Source organism: Somniosus microcephalus, chromosome 22 (assembly GCF_052327205.1).
Source record: "Somniosus microcephalus isolate GS21.2 chromosome 22, FLI_Smic_1.0, whole genome shotgun sequence".
Lineage (NCBI taxonomy): Eukaryota > Metazoa > Chordata > Chondrichthyes > Squaliformes > Somniosidae > Somniosus > Somniosus microcephalus.
Window position 1 is genome coordinate 36,771,295 of NC_141008.1, and position 21,463 is coordinate 36,792,757.

General features: G+C 45.1%; 1 protein-coding gene across 1 annotated transcript in view; it reads right to left on the reverse strand.

Moving 5' to 3' along the window:
- galnt17 (polypeptide N-acetylgalactosaminyltransferase 17) overlaps positions 1-21,463 on the reverse strand; it is a 553,078-nt gene that overhangs the window by 471,745 nt on the left and 59,870 nt on the right. The gene's annotated exons all lie outside the window — the stretch shown is intronic.

Genomic DNA, 21,463 nt, shown 5'->3' on the forward strand with positions numbered 1-21,463 from the left:
GCATCTGATAGACTGAAGATATAATGGGAATCCTACGCAAATTGTAGTAAACAAGTTATTGCAGTCAAGCCAAACATGCTTTTATTGCTGCAAGACAGAAAAGGAATTACGCCAATTCAGATTGCAAGGCATATGCTTCATTTATGGAAACTCACCAGGGCATTTCAATGTAAATTATGCATTCCAATTTATGAAAGATTTTGAGAAGGTAAAGAGTGAAAGATTGTTTCATTATTTCGTGTGTCAGTAACAAGGGGGCACAGGCTAAGGATTATCATTAGAAGAATAAAGGGAGAAGTTCGAAAAAAGAATTTCATATAGAGGGCTATCAGTACACAGAATACTTTACCACAAGGAGCTACAGAAGCGGAGGTTATAACATCATTGAAAAGGGAATCAGAGAAGTAGTTGGAAATGAAAAATAAGAAAGGATAAAGGGAAAAGGCAGTGAAATGGGATTAGATTAGATAGATCCAGTTGGGGAGCTAGCACTAGCACAGGCAGAATTGGCTGCATGACCTCTTTCTGTGCTGTCATTTCTGTGATTCTATGAAGGGGAGAAAAGGAAGTAATATCATTTTAAATTTCAATTGAAGCGAGTGCTAAAATGGATTTAGTATGTTCAGCCCAAGCCCTGGACTGTTCTGAATTTCTTAATTACTGGCATCAGAATCAGCATCCAGGATCAAGAAGTATGCCTGTTCAATATAATGAAAGACAGCCAAAGGCAGGTGCACAGCATTAACAAGCTGAATGGTTATGGCACTGGATTAGCAACCCAAATATTGAAAGTTTAAATCCAACAAATTGCAAAATTGAATTCAATAAAAATAGGAATTTGTGACTAACAGCACAAAAAATTACCTGAAAGCTGCCGGATTGTTGTAAAAACCCAACTGATTCACTAATGTCCATCAGGGGAGGGAACCTTCCAACCCTACTTGGTCTGAATTATGAGATTCCAGTGCCACACTATATAGGAGCATAGGAATTGCTAGATCAAAAATCACCCTGTCCATCTAGTTCGACATGGCTACAGAAAAATCAGGACTGGGAATTAAACAATGAAGGGTATAACATATTTAGAAAAGATAGAGAGGGGAAAAGGGGAGGTGGAGTAGCTGTACTTATTAGGGATAACATGATGGCAGTAGAAAAAAGTGACACAGCTATCAGCAAGACAAAAATAGAATCCATATGGATAGAGATAAAAGATAATAAAGGATCAATCACACTAATAGGGGTAATCTACAGACCACCTAATAGTGGAAGGGAGGTGGAGGAAGAAATATGCAGACAAATTAGGGAAATGAGTAAAAAACATAGAATAATAATCATGGAGGATTTCAATTACCCCGATATTAATTGGACAGAAGCGGTAGGTAAAGGGGATAAGGGAATGGAGTTCCTACAATGTGTACAGGACTTCTTTCTAACCCAATATGTATAAAGCACAACAAGGGAGGATTCATTATTGGATCTAGTAATGGGGAATGAACCAGAGCTGATAAGAGAATTAAAAGTAGGGGAACATCTAGGCAATCATGACCATAATATAATACACTTTAAGACGATAACTGAGAAGGACATAAGTATGATGAAAACTAGGTTAATAGATTGGAGAAAAGCTGATTTTGAGGGGCTGAGAATAGAACTTGGGAAAATAAAATGGGAAACAATATCGGCAAACAACGTTGTAGAACAGCAATGGGAAACATTTAAAATGGTGTTCAACAGAGTGCAGGAACAATATATTCCACTAAACGGAAAGAACAAACTAAACACTAATGCGACTCCATGGATGAATAATTGAGGGTAAGGAAAGAGGCATACATTAAGTACATGGACAGCAGGTGAGTGCATGATAAGAGAGAATATGAAGAGATTAGGAGAGAAGTCAAAAAAACAATTAGGAAGGCAAAGAGGAACTATGGGGGGAAAATTGGCGCGATTTGGGCAATAACTACTTTTAGCGCCCTGAAAAAGTTAGCGCCCCTGTGCCCAAAATTCAATGGTAGCACCCCAAGCAGGAGGCGGGCGCTACTGGAAGCACTCCCCTTCCCTTTTGGGGCGCTCCCATTGAATATCGCGGCACTATGTGCAGCAGCGCCACGCACGCCAGCACGTAGCACCACGATACTGCAGGCCTCCCTCCCCTGATTAAAGGGGAGGGGTCTAGCACAGCTCACACGGGGGCCCTGCTGGACCACCAGGGAGCAGGGTGCCAGCAAAAGAGCCTGGCACTCAAGAGGAGTGCTGGGCTGCCCGATCACAGCTGGCACCCTGCAGGAGGAGGCAAGAGGGGGCAGGTGCTGGCAGGCAGCCCAAAAAAAATGGCCGACTGGCACCTGCCCTTTAATTATCACCGCCCCGGCTGCAAAAACGCCACCCTGACCCTGTCAGACATCGTGTCCGCCGGTAGGTCAGGGGGCGCGAGCAAAGTTTGTGGCCAGGGCACAAGCGGGGTGCTGCGCACGGCAATGACCTCATCGCTGGAGGTGCAGCGCCGTGGGGCGCTACCGGCTACCGCTGCCGCTAATCTCCTGCTGAATTTTGCGGGAGGCGTTAGCGGCACCGCGCCTGGGCGCTAATTGCTTTGCGCCCCATTAGCGCCCCCTTGGAGATGCAAAGCAACCAAATTTTCCCCCCTATGAAATTAAATTATCAAGGAACATAAAACAAAATAGTAAAATATTTTACAAGCACATCAATAAAAAAGGGAAGGTTGGGATGGGAATAGGGCCATGATGGGATAGACAGGAAATATTAAATAATTATTTTGCTTCAGTATTTACCAGGGAGAGAGAACAGGTGGACATGACATTGGATGATGAGATTAGTAATGAGATAAGTACATTTAAAATAAAAAGAGGGGATATCTATCTATATATATATATAAATAAAGGAATCGATCTGTCTGTCTATCTGTCTGTCCTTCTGTCTGTCTGTCCTCACGTGTGCGTCTGTCCGGCTATGCGCTCGAAAGTTATAAAGCATACCTACGCGCGCGTTACCTCCAAAGAAAGCTTACGCTTCCGGGACGGTCGTAAGCGTATTTACTTTTCGGTCGGACGAAAATTGTTCGCGCCTTATGCAAAAAACCTTCAAAATTAAACTCATTATCTGCTACTTAGCATTGATTGACTGATGTCAAGGCTCCACCAATCCTGTGCCATCACGATTGACCAATCCTACAGTACAGTCCCCTGATGGTTGGCCAATCGGTGTGTGTGTGTGGGCGGGACTAATCGTTTTCATCTCAGGGATGTGGCAGCCATTGTTTCACTGCTTCCTGCTCAAACTACTTTGATCATCCAGCTTTGAAAAAGTTAGTATCTCTTTTAAAAAATAACATAAGATTTACCAAAAACGTTTTATAAGTACTTTCACTTTCATCTTTCAAGGTATTAAAAGGTAGAAATGTTGCCCGGCAGCAGATTGAGAGAGGGACACAGACAGGGCCCAAAAGCCTGGGACTCGATTTAAAATGTTGCCCGGCAGCAGATTCACAGAGGGACACAGAGAGGCCCCAAAGCCTGGCACTCGATTTAAACTGCCCGGCCCAAAACAGCCCTGGCAAAGCCAGGCTCCCCCAGCTAGTATATATATAAAACAGTATGTCTCTCTGTCTGTCTGTCTGTCCGGCTATACAATCAAAAGTTTTAGAGCGTACCTACACATGTGTTATATCAAAAGAAAGCTCATCATTAGGGGCTCTTGTCGGTGTATTTACTGTTTGGTCGGACAAAAATTGTTCGCACATTATACAAAAAACCTTCAAAATTCCACTCATTATCCACTCATTAGCATTGACTGACGTCAAGGTCGACCAATCCTGTGCCGTCATGATTGACCAATCCTACAGTTCAGTCACCTGATGGTTGACCAATCGGTGTGTGTGTGGGCGGGACTAATCGTTTTCATCTCAGGGATCTGTCAGCCATTATATAGCAGCCAGGGCAGCTCAAAACTTTGGTAATCCAGGTCAGTTTCTTTTTTAAAAGAAAATAAGATTTACCAAAAATGTTTTATAAGTACTTTAACTTTCATCTTTGAAGGTATTAAAAGCTAGACATGTTTAGGTTAAAAAACAGTGCAAAACGGGCCTAGGCTTCTCCAACTGCTGACAGCCCAATTCCAGTCCCAGGCTCCCAGCCCACACATCCACCAAGCTCAAAAAAGCCCTGGAAACTGCCGACAACCCAAATCCAGTCCCAGGCTCCCGGCCCACACATCCACCAGCCCAAAAAATTGCCCTGCAACGCGGGGCTCCCCTGCTAGTTTTAAATAAACGAATAAACTCAAAGTGGATAAAACCCCTGGTCCAGATGGATTGCATCTAGGGAAGAGATAGCAGGGGCATTATTACACATATTTAATAATTCGTTAGAAAAAGGTGTAGTACCAGAGGACTGGCGGATAGCTAACGTAATACCTATATTTAAGAAGGGGGATAGAACAGTTCTAGGGAATTATAGACCAGTCAGCTTAACATCGGTGGTAGGAAAAACAATAGAATCTCTACTAACGGAGAACATAGAAGAAGATCTAGAAACCAAAAACATAGTAATGAATAGTCAGCATGGATTTCAAAAGGGAAAGTCTTGCTTGACCAACCTCACTGAATTTTTTGAGGAGGTAACAGAGAGAGTAGACAACGGTAATGTAGTATATGTAATTTATCTAGATTTTCCAAAGGCCTTCGATAAGGTACCCCATAATAGACTGATGAACAAGGTCAGAGAATGTGGAGTCAGGGGACAAGTATCAGAATGGATAGCTAGCTGGCTTCAAGACAAAATGCAGAGAGTAGGGGTAAAAGGTAACTATTCAGAGTGGTAGAGGTAGGAAGTTCCACAAGGATCAGTGCTGGGACCACTGTTGTTCACAATTTGTATTAACGATTTAGAATTTGGAATCAAAAATACACTTTCTACATTTGCGGATGGCACCAAATTGGGTGGATAGTCAATATTGAGGAAGACTGCAACAAATTACAGGAGGACATTAATAAACTTGCAGAATGGGCATATAATTGGCAAATGAAGTTCAACACAGATAAATGTGAGGTATTACATTTTGGTAGGAAGAAAAGGGAGGTCACTTATTACTTGGAGCTTGCGAGTCTAGGTGGGGTAGAGGAACAAAGGGATCTCGGAGTACAAATACACAAATCACTAAAAGATGCGACACAGGTTAGCAAGGCCATAAAAAAGCAAACCAAGCACTAGGGTTTATTTCTAGTGGTATAGAATTGAAAAGTAGGGAAATTATGCTAAACCTGTATTGAACCTTGGTTAGACCACACTTGGAGTACTGGTCACCATATTATAAAAAGGATATAGAGGTACTGGAGAGGGTACAGAGAAGATTTACAAGGACGATGCCAGAAATGTGAGGGTATACATATCAGGAAAGGATGAACAGACTGGGTCTTTTTTTTCTTGAAAGGAGAAGGCTGACCTAATAGAGGTCTTTAAAATTATGAAAGGTTTTGACAGAGTGGCTACTGAGAGAATGTTTCCACTTGTGGGGAAGAGCAAAACTAGAGGCCATCAATATAAGGTAGTCACCAAGAAATCCAATAGGGAATTCAGAAGAAACATCTTTACCCAAAGAGTGGTGAGAATGTGGAACTCGCTACCACAGGGAGTGGTTGAAGTGAATAGTATAGATGCATTTAAGGGAAGGCTAGTCAAGCATATGAGGGAGAATGGAAACGAGGGTAATGCTGATAGATTTAGATGAGGAAAGATGGGAGGAGGCTCGAGTGCAGCATAAACCCCAGCATGGGCTGGTTGGGCTGAATGGCCTGTTTCTGTGTCGTATATCCAATGTAATCATATGTAATCCTGGTAGTCGCATAATACAACGATAATGGAGTTGTTGACTAATCATAGCAATCAATCTCTCCTAAGCACGGTGGCATAGTGGTTAGCACTGTTGCCTCACAGCGCCAGGAACCCGGGTTCGAATCCGGCCTCGGGTGACTGTCTGTGTGGAGTTTGCACATTCTCCCCGTGTTTGCGTGGGTTTCCTCCGGGTGCTCTGGTTTCCTCCCACAGTCCAAAGATGTGCAGGTTAGGTTGATTGGCTATGATAAATTGACCCTTAGTGTTAGGGGGATTAAATACGTGGGGTTACGGGGATAGGGTGGGATATGTGTTGGTGTAGGGGTTACGGGGATCGGGTGGGATATGTGTCGGTGCAGGCTCGATGGGCCGAAATGGCCTCTATCTGCACTGTGGGGTTTCTGTGATTCTGTGAACTATGGATGAGCAATTGCCAACGTTGCCCACATCCCAAGAACAAATAAAAATATACCAAATCTTTACATGGCAGGTCTCCAGCAAGTTTTGTTCTTACTATGAAAATTTAGAATTTCTGAAATTAATAAAATAAAACTATTTGAGTTTTTATCGGAATGGAATACTTTTTATTGTTCCTGTCACTCTAAATATTGCTCTGCTTTACTGAACTGAAAAATATTAGAACCAACTCAGAATTTTTGAACATCTCTGTTTCCTTTAAATCCAGAAGGAATAGCATGTGTAACCTCGTGCAGCCCTACAACCCTCCAAGATCTATGCGCTCCTCCAATTATGGCCTCTTGCGCATCCCCTATTTACATCGCTCCACCATTGATGGCCCTGTCTTCAGCTGCCTGGGCCCTAAGCTCTGAATTCCCTCCCTAAACCTCTCTGTCTCGCTACCTCTCTCTCCTCCTTTAAGATGCTCCTTAAAACCTACCTGTTTGACCAAGCTTTTGGTCACCTGTCCTAATATCTCTTTATGTGGCTTAGTCTCAAATGTTGTTTGAGAACGCTCCTGCACTACGTTAAAGGTGCTATACATTAAAGGGGAATTCCCCTAAACCTCTCCACCTCTCTTTCCTCCTTTAAACATAGAAACATAGAAGAGAGGAGCAGCAGTAGGCCATTCGCCCCCTCGAGCCTGTTCCGCCATTTAATGAGATCATGGCTGATCATCCAAATTCAGTACCCTGTCCCTGCTTTCTCCCCATATCCCTTGATCCCTTTAGCCTTAAGAAATATATCTAACTCCTTCTTGAATATATTTAACAAGTTGGCCTCAACTGCCTTCTGTGGTAGAGAATTCCACAAGTTCACCACTCTCTGGGTGAAGAAATTCCTCCTCATCTCAGTCCTAAATGGCTTACCCCTTATCCTTAGATTGTGACCTCTGGTTCTGGACTCCCCCGCCATCGGGAACATCCTTCCTGCAACTAGTCTGTCTAGTCCTGTTAGAATTTTATAAGTTTCAATGAGATCCCTTCTCATTCTTCTAAACTCTAGCGAATATAAGCCTAATCGACTCAATCTCTATTCATACGTCATTCCTGCCATCCCAGGTATCAGTCTGGTGAATGTTCACTGCACTCCCTCCATGGCAAGAATGTCCTTCCTCAGATAAGGTGACCAAAACTGCACACAATACTCAAGGTGTGGTCTCACCAAGGCCCTATACAACTGCAGCAAGACATCCTCTCGCTACGAAGGCCAACATACCATTTGCCTTCTTAACCGCCTGCTGCACCTGCATGCTTACCTTCAGCGACTGGTGCACAAGGACACCCAGGTCTCGTTGCACTTCCCCTTTTCCTAATCTATTGCCGTTCAGATAATAATCTGTCTCCCTGTTTTTGCCACCAAAGTGGATAACCTCGCATTTATCCACATTATACTGCATCTGCCCAATCACCCAGCCTGTCCAAATCATACTGGAATTTCTCTGCATCCTCCTCACAGCACACATACCCACCCAGCTTTGTGTCGTCTGCAATCTTGGAGATATTACATCTAGTTCCCTCGTCTAGATCATTAATATATATATTGTGAATAGCTGGGGTCCTAGCACCGATCCCTGCGGTACCCCACTAGTCACTGCCTGCCACTCGGAAAAGGATCTGTTTATTCCAACTCTTTGCTTCCTGTCTGCCAACCAGTTCTCTATCCAAGTCAGTACCTTACCCCAATCCCATGTGCTTTAATTTTGCACGCCAATCTCTTATGCGGGACCTTATCGAAAGCCTTCTGAAAGTCCAAATACACCACACCCACTGGTTCTCCCTTATCTATTCTACCAGTTACATCCTCAAAAAATTCCAGTAGATTAGTCAAGCATGATTAACCTTTTGTAAATCCATGTTGACTTTGTCCGATCCTGTCACTGTTTTCCAAGTGCTCTGCTATTACATCTTTTATAATGGACTCTAGCATTTCCCCACTACCGATGTCAGACTTATAATTCCCCGTTTTCTCTCTACCACCTTTTTTAAATAGTGGGGTTACATTAGCTATGCTCCAATCCATGGGAACTATTCCAGAGTCTATAGAATTTTGGAAGGTGACCAGCAATGCATCTGCTATTTCTAGGGCCACTTCCTTAAGTACCCTGGGATGTAAGTTATCAGGCCCTGGGGATTTATTGGCCTTCAATCCCGTCAATTTCCCTAACACCATTTCCCTACAAATACTGATTTCATTCAATTCCTCTCTCTCATTAGACCCTGTGGCCTAGAAATTGAGTTTGCGCTGCGCCAGGGCTTTAGCGCCGGAAGTTAGCGCCGGCGCTAAGTCCCTTTGCGTGCGCCAAAAATTCAGTAGCGCCGCGCCCAAACGGCTGCCGGCGCTACTGAAGGGTTTTAGCGCCTGAAAACTGGCGCAACGCGCCGCATTGCGGTGCTATTCCGGCGCTGCGGCGCCCGCTGCGGTGCGGCAGGCTCGGGAAGTGCAGGCCTCCTCCTTCCGTTAAGGAGGAGCTGCCTGCACTCGGCCGCGGCCCGCGCAAATCTCTTCAAAAATGAGCCCGGCACCTCGGACAAGTGCCGGGCTTGCATCTGTTCCGGGGGGGGGGGGAGAAGTCCGGGGAGGGAGCTGCGGGCAGGCGGCCGGCGGGAAAGCGGCCGGCCGCCGTGCCTCCTTAAAGCGCCGGCGCAGACTCCGGCAACACTCGTTTGCCGGAGTCTTAGTTGCGGCTGCCACTGGCGAGGCGGCCGCAACTGAATTTTGGCTTGGGGCCGGGTTACCACGGCAACCGGGACGCTGCGCACACCGATGATGTCATCGGTGCCGGCGCAGCGCTACCGGTCTACCGCCGCGGAAGGGCCCCAGGCAATTTAGGAACCGGCGCCAATTGCAGCGCTAGGCCCTCTAGCGCTGCAAAATCGGTGCTAAGGGCACTGAATTTCTAGGCCTATGTTCCTCGAAATCTCTGAAAGGTTATTTGTGTCCTCCTTTGTAAAGACAGAACGAAAGTATGTATTTAATTGGTCTGCCATTTCTTTGTTCCCCATTATAAATTCCCCTGATTCTGACTGCAAGGGACCTACACTTGACTTCACCAATCTTTTTCTCTTCTCATATCTACAGAAGCTTTTACAGTCAGTTTTTATGTTACCTGAAAGCTTACTCTCATATTCTATTTCCCCCCTCTTAATTAATCCCTTTGTCCTCCTTTGCTGAATCCTAAACTGCTCCCAATCCTCAGGTTTGCTGCTTTTTCTGGCCAATTTATATGTCCTCTCCTTGGATTTTATGCTCCTAATATCCCTTGTTAGCCACGGTTGAGTCACCTTTTTCGTTTTATTTTTATGCCGAACAGGGATGAACAAATTCTGTAGTTCATCCATGAGATCTTTAAATGTTTGTCATTGCCTATCCACCGTCAACCCTTTAAGTAACTTTCTCCAATCCATCCTAGCCAACTCACGCCTCAGACCATCATAGTTTCCTTTATTTAAATTCAGGACCCTAGTCTCTGAGTCAACTACTTCACTCTCCATCTTAATGAAGAATTATATCATATTATGATCGCTCCGACCCAAGGGGCCTCGCACAACAACATTGCTAATTAATCCTTTCTCATTACATAATACCCAGTCTAAGATGGCCTGATCTCTAGTTGCTTCCTCGACATATTGGTCCAGGAAACCATCCCGTATACACTCCAGGAATTCCTCCTCCACAGTATTGTTACTAATTTGGTTAGCCCAATCTATATGTTGATTAAAGTCACCCATGATAACTGCTGTGCCCTTATTGCACGCATCTCTGATTTCCCATTTAATGCCATCCCCAACCTCAGCATTACTGTTTGGGGGTCTGTATACAACTCCCACTAACGTTTTCTGCCCCATGGTATTTCTCAGCTCTACCCATACAGATTCCACATCATCAGAGCTAATATCCTTCCTTATTATTGTGTTAATCTCCTTTTTAACCAGCAATGCTACCCCACCTCCTTTTCCTTTTTGCCTGTCCTTCCTGAATATTGAATACCCCTGGATGTTGAATTCCCAGCCTTGGTCACCCTGGAGCCATGTCTCCGTAATTTCAATTACATCATATCCGTTTACATCTATTTGCGCAGATAATTCATCCACCTTATTACGAATGCTCCTCGCATTAAGACACAAAGCCTTCAGGCTTGTTTTTTTAACACTCTTAGTCCTTTTAGAATTATTATTTACTGTAGCCCTGTTTGGTTTACACCCTTGATTTCTCTGCCTTCCACTTTTGCTTTTCTCCTTCCTGTCTTTTGTTTCTTTTGTTTCTATCCTTGCTTCCCTTTCCTCTGCCTCCCTGCACAGGTTCCCAACCCCCTGCCATTTTAGTTTAAACCCTCCCCAAAAGCACTAGCAAACACTCCCCCCAAACACAAACGCTCCTTAAAACCTACCTCTTTGACCAAGCTTTTGGTCATCTGCCCTAATATCTCCTTTTGTGGCTCGCTGTCAAATTTTTTCACATAATACTCTTGTGAAGCACCATGGGACATTTTACTACATTAAAGGCGTTATATAAATACAAGTTGTTGTTGTTATACTATAGGCCACCAAATTGTGAGAAGGAGCAAATTTGCAGGCAAATTACAGAAAGATGCAAGAACTAAAGAGTAGTGATAATGGGCGACTTCAATTATCTTAATATAGATGGGGATAGTAACAGTGTAAAGGGCAAAGAGGGGATGGAATTCCTAACATGTGTATAATAGAACGTTCTTGTTCAGTGTGTTTCCAGCCCAACATGGAAGAAATTCGTGCTGGATCTAGTTCTGGGGAACGAATTGGGGCAAGTGGAGCATGATTCAGTGGGGGAGCATTTGGGAAACAGTGATCATAATAGCATCAGGTTTTAGAATAGTTATGGAAAAGGACAAGGAACAATCAAGCATAAAAATACTTAACTGGAGGAGGGCTAACATCAGTGAGTTGCAAAGGGATCTGGCTCAGGTGGATTGGAATCAAAAATTGGTAGGCATAATAGTAATTGAACAAGGGGAGGTCTTCAAAGAGATAGTTCAGGTACAGAATAGACAGTCCCACGAGGGGGAAAGGCAGGGCATCCAAAGCTAGTTCTCCCTGGATAACTACAGATATAGAGGTTAAAATGAGACAGAAAAAGGAGGCTTCTGACAATTGTAAAGTTCATAATACAGTACAGAACCAAGCTGAATATAGAAAGTACAGAGGAAATTTAAAAGAGGAAATAAGAGTATGAGAATAGATTAATGACTAACATAAAAGGGAACAAAAAAATCTTTTTAAAACATATAAATAGTAAAAGGGAAGTCACAGGTAGGGTGGGGCCAATGAGGGACCAAAAAGGAAATCTTCTTGTGGACGCAGAGGTACTAAGTGTCTTCACTAAGTGCATCTGTCTTCACTAAAAAGAGGATGCTGCTAATGTAACAATAAAGGATGAGGTAGTAGCAATACTGGGTAGGATAAAAATACATAAAGAAGAGGTACTTAAGAGGTTGGCTGTTCTCAAAGTAGAAAAGTCACCCGGTCCGGATGGAATGGATCCTAGGTTACTGAGGGTAGCCAGGGTGGAAATTTTGGAGGCTCTGGCCACAATCGTCCAATCCTCTTTAGATAGGGGAGTGGTGCCAGAGGACTGGAGGATTGCAAATGTTACACCCCTGTTTAAAAAGGGGGAGAGGGATAAACCCGGCAACTACAGGCCAGTCAGCCCAACGTCAGTGGTAGAGAAACTTTTAGAGACAATAATCCGGGAAAAAATTAATTGGCATTTGGAAAAGTATGGGTTAATAATTGAAAGTCAGCACCGATTTGTTAAAGGCAAATCATGTTTGACCAACTTGATTGAGTTCTTTGATGAAGTAACAGAGAGGGTTGATGAGGATAGTGCAGTTGATGTTGTGTATATGGACTTTCAAAAGGCATTTGACAAAGTACCACATAATAAACTTGTTAGCAAAATTAAAGCCCATTGGATTAAAGGGACAGTGGCAGTGTGGATACGACATTGGCTAAAGGATAGAAAGCAGAGAGTAGTGGTGAATGGTTGTTTCTCAGGCTGGAGGGAAGTATACAGTGGTGTTCCCCAGGGGTAGGACGACAGCTCTTTCTGATATATATTAATGACCTGAACTTGGGTGTACAGGGCATCATTTCAAAGTTTGCAGATGTCACAAAAATCAAAAATGTGCAGTAAACAATGTGGCAGATATTAACAGACTTCAGGAGGACATCGACAGACTGGTGAAATGGGCAGACACATAGCAGATGACATTTAATGCAGAGAAGTGTGAAGGGATACATTTTGGTAGGAAGAATTACAAGAGGCAATATAAACTAAATGTTACTATTTTAAAGGGGGTACAGGAACAGAGGTGTATATACACAAATCTTTGAAGGTGGCAGGACAAGTTGAGAAGAATGTTAAAAAAAACATATGGGATCCTTGGCTTTATTAACAGAGGCATGGAGTACAAAAACAGGAAAGTTATGTACCTTTATAAAACACTGGTTAGGCCCCAGCTAGTGTATTGTGTTCAATTCTGGGCACCTCACTTTAGGAAGGATGTCAAGGCCTTAGAGAGGGTGCAGAAGAGATTTACTAGAATGGTACCAGGGATGAGGGACTTCAGTTATGTGGCGAGGCTGGAGAAACTGGGGTTGTTCTCCTTAAAGCAAAGAAGGTGAAGTGGAGATTTGATAGACATGTTCAAAATCATGAATGGTTTTGATAGAGTAAATAAAGAGAAACTGTTTCCAGTGATGGTAGGGTCAGTAACCAGAGGACACAAATTTAAGGCGATTGGCAAAAGAAGCAGAGGCGACATGAGGAAGCATTTTTTTTTAACCCAGCAAGCTGTTGTGATCTGGAATACGCTGACTGAAAAGGTGGTGGGAGCAGATTCAATAGTAACTTTCAAAAGAGAATTGGATAAATACTTGAAGGGAAAAAATTTACAGGGCTATGGGGCAAGATCAGGGGAGTGGGACTAACTGGATAGCTCGACCAAAGAACAGACACAATGGGCCAAATTGCCTTCCTCTGTGCTGTATCATTCTATGACTCTTCTATGATAGAAATGCAAGTTGTTGTTGTCATTGAGTCAGGGGCTCTGTGCTGCTCAGAACACGGCGCATTTAAATTGGTATCAGTCTGACTCAGCTTCAGGAACATAGCTGAAATTTCACTCCTTTGTTCCAGTGGTGTAGGGATGTGCTCGGAACAACAGGAGATGAAACCCGGGATCAGAGATCAATTCATCTGCGTTTCTGCTTGCTTGAGGTTTTCCAATGGGCTTGCGCTGGGTGTGCAGGAGGTTTGCACTGCTCCGTAGTACAAGTCTCAGTACACCATTGGTACGGGGAGTGTCGAGGGCGTGTCCTTGCTGCCCCAGGAATTCCAAGATGTTGCACGCTTGGTGTAAGGCCAGCACTGTTTGCCTTTACAGGCTGGAGCAAAGCACATTCCTGCAGTCACAGAGCCACTGGAAGTAGTTTTAAAACTGTCCCGGCTCACCTTTTGAGAAGATTAGTTGTACTTTTTTTTTTACTGATTTGTTTTCTTTGTTGGTATTGCACCATGGCTTGTTTCTTTAGTTTGGATGTTTGTTTGTTCCCGTTTGGTTGCTTTCAACTTTACTGTTGGGCCCCCACCATTCACCCCCCTGCCCTGCCTGATCACTGTCTGGACAGTAGCAGTCTGGTGTCTCAGCTCAACACAAAAAGGCAGAACAAAATGTCCAGTTTCAATCTTCGCTGCTAACAGGAAGCGCAGAAACTGCTCATGCCCAGGAAAGCCCAAGCTCTGTGCTCCAAGTGCGTGACACAAGCTGCATTGGAAACACACCAGCTACATATAAATGATGAGGAGCTAGTGGAAAACCGGAGGCAGCCTCCACTGTGCGTTGGCCACATGAAATGCACCAGGCAAAATGTATTAGTGCTGGCGGTGTGCCCATAGCAGAATTTGACCCCTTTAATTCCAGGCAGAATCTGTGTATGAGGGCGTTTCTGTTCCAAGTAACTTTATGTATGCCTTTTCCTAACTGAATATTAATGATATAAAGCACCACGGTAAATTTCACAAATTCACTCTCCCAGTGGGCATTCTCCCCCGCCAGGAGCACATATTGGGAAGTTGAGAATAATAGTGCTGCAGGACTTTCTGAACATAATGGAGATCTCCTTAATTCCAAGATATGTGCTCCAAGCATGTGAATGTTCATGTTGGGATGGCATAGATACAAACATTCAGAAATGACGGAGAGGAAAAGACCTACTGGTCCATGCAGCCTGTCCTACACAACTGCGATGCCTCGTGCATCACAACATGTAGACTCCAATGTTCCCTGTCAGCTCTGCAGCCGCGCGACTCTGGGCCTCCCGTGCAGCCGGTTCGCCAGCTTTTCAATGAGAAAAACCACGTATCTTGAATGGGCCGTACAACCCCTTACAACATCCAAAAAAAAATTAACAGGAACTTTAGTACACTTCCCACCCTAAAGCCATGTAATCCCCTGGGAGAGGTGAAAAACCAGATAAAAACCCAGGCTAATTAGGAGGAAAAACTCTGGAAAAATTTCTCTCCGACCCCCTTAGACATATTTGTAAAATTACCTGGACCATAACCTGGTGTTGTGTGACTTCTTACATTTATCCAGAATACATTGAGTCTGTGGGTTGTTTAGTTAATTAATAGACAGACTCCAAGAGTAACTTAAAACAGGACTTTACTATTCGAAGGTCAGGGCGAATCTGCCCAATACTTCCTGACACAGCACTTATATACTGGTGTGGTCACCGTCGGTATTACAGTATACAGAAGGCAACAAAGTAGTGCAACACCTAAAGTAGTTCTCTTAAAGGTAGACGGGTACATACACTACAATCCTCCCTTTTTAGCTTACAACATACTGATTCCCCATTAAACATACATTATAACATAAATACAACTTTATGCAAGACAGTTCACAGATTCAGTCTCTCTGGAGGTTTCCGGACTCTGTCCGGATAACGCCTCGGTGGTGTCGTAACTTCCGGCGGGGTAGTAGGTGCTTCTGGCAAGGTCGATTCGGCTTGAAGGACAGTGTCAGGTTCATCTGATTCCAGTATTACCAGATCGGAGGTAGGTGTTCTGGGTATCTCTGTCTCAACATTAACCGTGTAAGGTGGTGGAGTAGGTTGGCCATTTGTGGCTGACCCAATGATCTGGTCAACATGGCGCCTTATTATACTGTCCCCAATGTCCACCGTATACATCAACGGCCCTAGCCTTTTTCCGATAGTTCCAGGCTGCCATTTCTCGGTACGGTAGTCCCGGGCCAAAACTTGTTGACCTATCTGAAAAGATCTAGTTGGCCTTTCATTCATGCCCTGGAATTGTCGGTTCTCTACGTCCCTTCTGATGTTTGGCTTAAGCAAATCCAGCCGGCACCTTAGTCGTCTATTAAAAAACATCATGGCGGGAGTTTGATTTGTGACCGCATGTGTTGCATTCCTGTACGCCAACAAGAAGCTATCCACCTTATGTTGTAAGTTAATGGCTTCATTACCCATGGCCTTTATGGCCTTCTTGAAGGTCTGGACAAACCTTTCAGCCAATCCATTGGAGGCGGGATGGTATGGGGCTGACGTGTAGTGCTTAACCCCATTGCTCTTTAAGAATTTCTTGAATTCTTCGGACACAAATTGCGGTCCATTATCAGAACAGATCTGTTCCGGCAGCCCATTCCTAGCAAACATGGTCCTTAACACTGTGATGGTTTTTTCCGTGGTGGTGGTGGACATCTTTATTACCTCCGGCTACTTGGAGTGTGCATCCACCGCTATTAGAAACATTGAGTCCATAAATGGACCAGCAAAGTCGATGTGTACCCTTTGCCAAGGAGATGAGGGCCACTCCCATGGATGCAGAGGAGCCTGTGGTGGCGCGTTTTGGACCTTCTGGCATCCTAGACAGCTCTTAGTGATTTCTTCGATGTCCCCATCAATGCCTGGCCACCACACAAACGCTCTTGCTAGGTTCTTCATTTTCACTCCACCCAGATGTCCCTCGTGTAGCTCCTTTAACACCTTCTGTTGAAGTTTGGGTGGAATCACCACTCTAGATCCACACATCAGGGTCCCTCGACACACTGACAGCTGTTCTTTTCTCTGCGAAAATGCTGGCAGCGTTGGTTCGCCCTGTGCTGGCCATCCCTCCACCGTTAAATCATAGACTCGTGAGAGAGTCGGGTCATTTCTTGTTTCGTTTTCGATCATCGAATTTGTTACTGGTAGACATTCCACTATGGATGAGTGGAACATCTCTACCGGGTCCACTGTAGTCGCTTCTTCTACTATCGGCAATGGCAAGCGCGATAACCCATCAGCATTTCCATGCTGTTTGGACCTTTTGTATTCGATGTCATATTGGTGTGCCCCAAGTAACACGGACCACCTCTGTAACCTTTGCGCTGTCATGGTGGAAACGGCCTTGTTAGGGTTGAATATGGACACCAACGGCTGGTGGTCTGTCAGTAATGTGAACTTCTTGCCCTGCAGATAATGATTGAATTTCTTTACGCCCCACACAAGGCTGAGGGCCTCCCTATCTATTTGAGCATAATTTCGCTCCGCGGAGGTCAATGGTCGGGACGCGAATGCCACTGGCCTTTCCGAGCCATTTGGTAACTTGTGTGAAAGTACTGCTCCAATTCCATAGGGGGAAGCACCACAAGCTAGATGAAGAGGTAACGTTGGGTTGAAATGAGCCAACACTTCTTCAGAGGTAATCAACGCCTTGCTTCTGCGAAAGGCCTTTTTACATTCCTCACTCCACTTCCATGGTACTTCTTTCCGCAACAGAGCATTCAGCGGATGCAGCACCGTGGATAGATTCGGCAGAAACTTGTGATAATAATTAATCAACCCCAAGAATGATCTTAACTGTGATACGTTTTCCGGAGCGGGGGCCTTCACGACAGCTTCTATCTTGTCAGGTGACTTGTGCAGCCCCTCTCGGTCAATGACATGACCGCAGTACGAGATCCGTTTTTGGAAGAACTCACATTTCTTGCGATTAACTCGAAGGCCATATTCCTTCAACCTAGTGAGCACCAGTTTCAAATTTGTGAGGTGTTCTTCCTCGTCTTCTCCCGTAATCAGGATATCGTCTAAGTAACACTGCGTGCTTGGAATTCCTTGTAATACCTGCTCCATGGCCCTCTGCCAAATTGCTGGAGCCGAAGCTACCCCAAAAACCAGTCTATTATAACGATACAAGCCTCTGTGTGTGTTGATGGTGAGGTACTGACGCGACTCTTCCTCGACTTCCATTTGTAAGTATGCCTGTGCCAGGTCTATCTTGGTGAAGTGTTTCCCTCCAACCAACGAAGCAAAGATATCTTCAATCCGCGGAAGCGGGTATTGTACCTTGTGAAGCACCGGATTCACTGTGATCTTGAAGTCTCCGCAGATGCGGACCTTCCCCGGTCCCCCTGGCTTGTTACTTGGTGAAGACTTCATGACGGGAACAATGGGCGTGGCCCACTCACTCCAGTCCACTTTTACCCCTGATCGTTCAAGTTCTTCCAGTTCTGCCTCCACAGCAGGTCGTATCGCGTAAGGTACCGATCTGGCTTTGAAAAATTTTGGGCTTGCATGTTCTGCAATCTTAAGCTTTGCTTTAATTCCTCGCAGTGTTCCCAGTCCTTGCTGGAATACCTCTTTACCTTCATCTAATATTCTGGACAACCGTTCAGGTTTGACATCTTCCTTTCCGGAATCTACCGTCATGGTGTTTAGTGAATGCCAGTCTATCTTTATTTTCCTGATCCACTCCCGTCCCAGAAGTGGTGGACCTCCCTCAGGCAACACATACAGGTCCATCCTTTGGTGCTCTTTGTCCTTGTATCTCACCTTGACTTCTATCTTTCCGATGGGGTATACTTTGTGCCCCGTGTATGTCTTCAATACTAGTTCCGTATCCCGTAGGGGAATATGCTTGAATAACTTTTTATAATCATGCTTATTCATGACCGTCAATGCCGATCCGGTGTCCACTTCCATTTTCACTTGGACTTTTGCAATCTGTAGTGTGATCCAGATAGCTTGTCGGTCAGCTTCATTACTCACATTGTGAATTCTCAGACTATCCAGTTCCTTGCAGTTGGAGTGTGAGTCCGAATTCTGTTCTTCCGGACTCTTCCTAGTCACCTCATGTACCTTCCTGTACCTCTTTTGTGGTGACTCATTATTGTTGGTCTTCTTTCCTGACCGGCATACCTTAGCTATGTGACCGAGCTTGCCACATTTCCTACATTCCTGGTTTTTAAACCAGCATTGGTTCTGGTCGTGTGTTGTCTTCCCACAACGATAGCATTTCGTTGTACCCGAAGTAATTTGCTGCACCCTGAGTGCCGCTGCCTTTAGCTGCATTTCCGCCGTTCCTTTCGCTGCGGCTTCGTTCGATGCAGCAATAAAGACAGCCTTCTCAAGTGTAAGATCGTTCTCTTCGAGCAGTCGTTTTTGTGTTTCTTCCTTCGACATTCCGCACACGAATTTGTCTCGCAACGCCTCTGTCAGATTCCCTCCAAACTGACAGTGTTTCGCTAGTCTACGCAGTTCGACCAAGTATTCTGCGTTGCTTTCGTCTTCCCTTTGCATTCTCGCATAGAATTTGAATCATTCCGCCAACATCAACGGTGTGGGGTTCAAGTGATCCTTCAGAACAGTCACAATATCATCGAAAGTCTGATCCGCCGGTTTAGCTGGTGCTAGTAGATGCTTCAAGAGCTCGTATGTCTTCGCGCCCATCGAGTTTAGCAAGGTTATAGCTTTGTCATCTTCTTCTATTTTATTGGCCTCACAATAGATCTCAATGCGTTCCACATACGTGGCCCAGTCTTCTACCTCGGAATTAAAATCATTGATGATACCACGCTTAGGCATCTTCCTCTCTTCCTGATAACACCACGAATTATTTCTTTAAATTTTTTTTTTTTTCCAAGATGGCGGTTCCCGCGCTTATCTTCTCTCCCCGCCCACTTCAATGGCGGTTCCCCGCTTCTGTCTTCTTCTCCGCCTAATGGCGGCTTCCCGCGTTTCTTCCCCTGGCGGGAGGGGTACACTTTCCCCACGGGCGACGGCCGCTGGCTTTCAGGTTCACAGCCTGCGCGTCGGCTTCAGTGCTTTCCCTTTTCTCGGCAGGGCAACCGGCGCTGGGTACACCCCGTTGACGGCGAACAGTTTCAGCCGCTGGGCTGGCTCTCGCTCAGTTCCCCTTGCTCGGGCTCTGTCTCTCTCCCGCTCGCTCGGCTCTACCGGCGCTGGGTACACCCCGTCGACGGCGAACAGTTTCAGCCGCTGGACTGGCTCTCGCTCAGTCTCCCTTGGTCGGCTCTGCCTCTCCCGCTCGCTCGGCTCCCAATCGCGCCTCCCAGCCCTCTCGCAGTCCGGTGCTTCCCTCCCCGGCTGCGGCTGAGTTTTTATATCTTCCCGCGCCGACGCTCCCGGTCGCAGCGCTTCGTGGCTTCGGTCGCTGCCCCAGTCTCAGCGCCTCTGGGCCCGACTTCTGTCCGGCTCCTTTCCCCCTCGACCGTGGTCGAGTGCACCGCCCTTATCCTCCGTTTATTCTTTTTACTTTTCCCTTACTCACAGTCACCGTGGCCGCCTTGCTTCTCGTGCTGATCGGCTCACTCCTCACCGTGGCAGAAGGGACAGTCAGTGCCTGTTGCTGATGGAAGTCTTTGTCTCTGAATTCTTCCTCCTTTCCAGCTCTGCAGACTCGAGTTTTCTCCCAGCAGAATGACGAGGGCGGTTGCCTCTTCTCGACGCTCGTTAACTGCTTCGGAAGTATTGTTGCCGCAGGGTACGATCGGACTCGTCGCCACTGTAAAGTCTGTGGGTTGTTTAGTTAATTAATACACAGACTCCAAGAGTAACTTAAAACAGGACTTTACTATTCGAAGGTCAGGGCGAATCTGCCCAATACTTCCTGACACAGCACTTATATACCGGTGTGGTCACCGTCGGTATTACAGTATACAGAAGCCAACAAAGTAGTGCAACACCTAAAGTAGTTCTCTTAAAGGTAGACGGGTACATACACTACAGAGTCCTCACTAGAATATGGTTCCACATGCACAGGTCAGCTAGTGGCACGTTGCCCAACTGGTTATTATTAATTTGTGAGTGTTGACAGTGAGTGACAGCACACTATTTAACTGAGTGGGGCATCACAGTTGAGATCAATCCTGTCTTCACCCATCTACTAGCAAGCGACGGTCAATGGCAATCAGGAGCAAGATTTTGGCCAATTTTCTCTCACTTAACCTAGTGGTGGTAAAGCAAATTGTAGCATACTGTCACTATGGCTGTGATGAGCTACTCAGCACAGATTGGGAATTGAACCCAGTACACTAATGGTGTTTATGGCACAGCCACTCACTGATTCACTGGAGTGCCTTTATCATTTCTTGAAATAGGTTCTGCATTTTCTTTCAAATGAATTTTTGTGCATCAAAGTGAAATGTTTGCTTCCATTGTCAGTACATAGCAAGGTTCAGGCGAATGAGGAGTTCTCTTTAACCTGCCCCAACGATGCCCCTTAACTCCAACTCCAGAATAGCCCCACATTACTTGACCAGTGAGACTTCCAACGTAATGCCAGGTTATGGGCAGCTAGTTCTGTGGAACCACATGTCTTTAAGAACCAAGTCGAAATGCCCTACATTTATTTTCAATTAGGGCTTTCAAAGCCCAGAGAGAGAGGAGACTTTCATTTGACTTTGTTATTTAAGGATCCTCACGAGTTGAGTTCAGGCAATTCCAATCCAGTTTGAACTGAATGAGGGTCGATAACATGAAATTCCCTTCCATTGGGAATGAATGAAATTTAATTTGACAAGCATATTTACAAAGGCTACAAGAAAGTAAAATATCAGAATGTAAGTAGAACTCCGAATGGAATACTTTTCTAAGTCTGCAGTTGAGGTACTGTACCTCTTCAGGTCCAGAAGGTTCACTATTTGATTCCGGAGATGAAAGGGCTGTCTTATGAAGAAAGGTTGAGCAGGTTGGACCTATACTCATTGGAGTTTAGAAGAATGAGAGGTGATCTTATTGATACATATAAGATTCTGAGGGGGCTTGACAGGGTAGATGCAGAGAGGATGTTTCCCCTCGTGGGGAAATCTA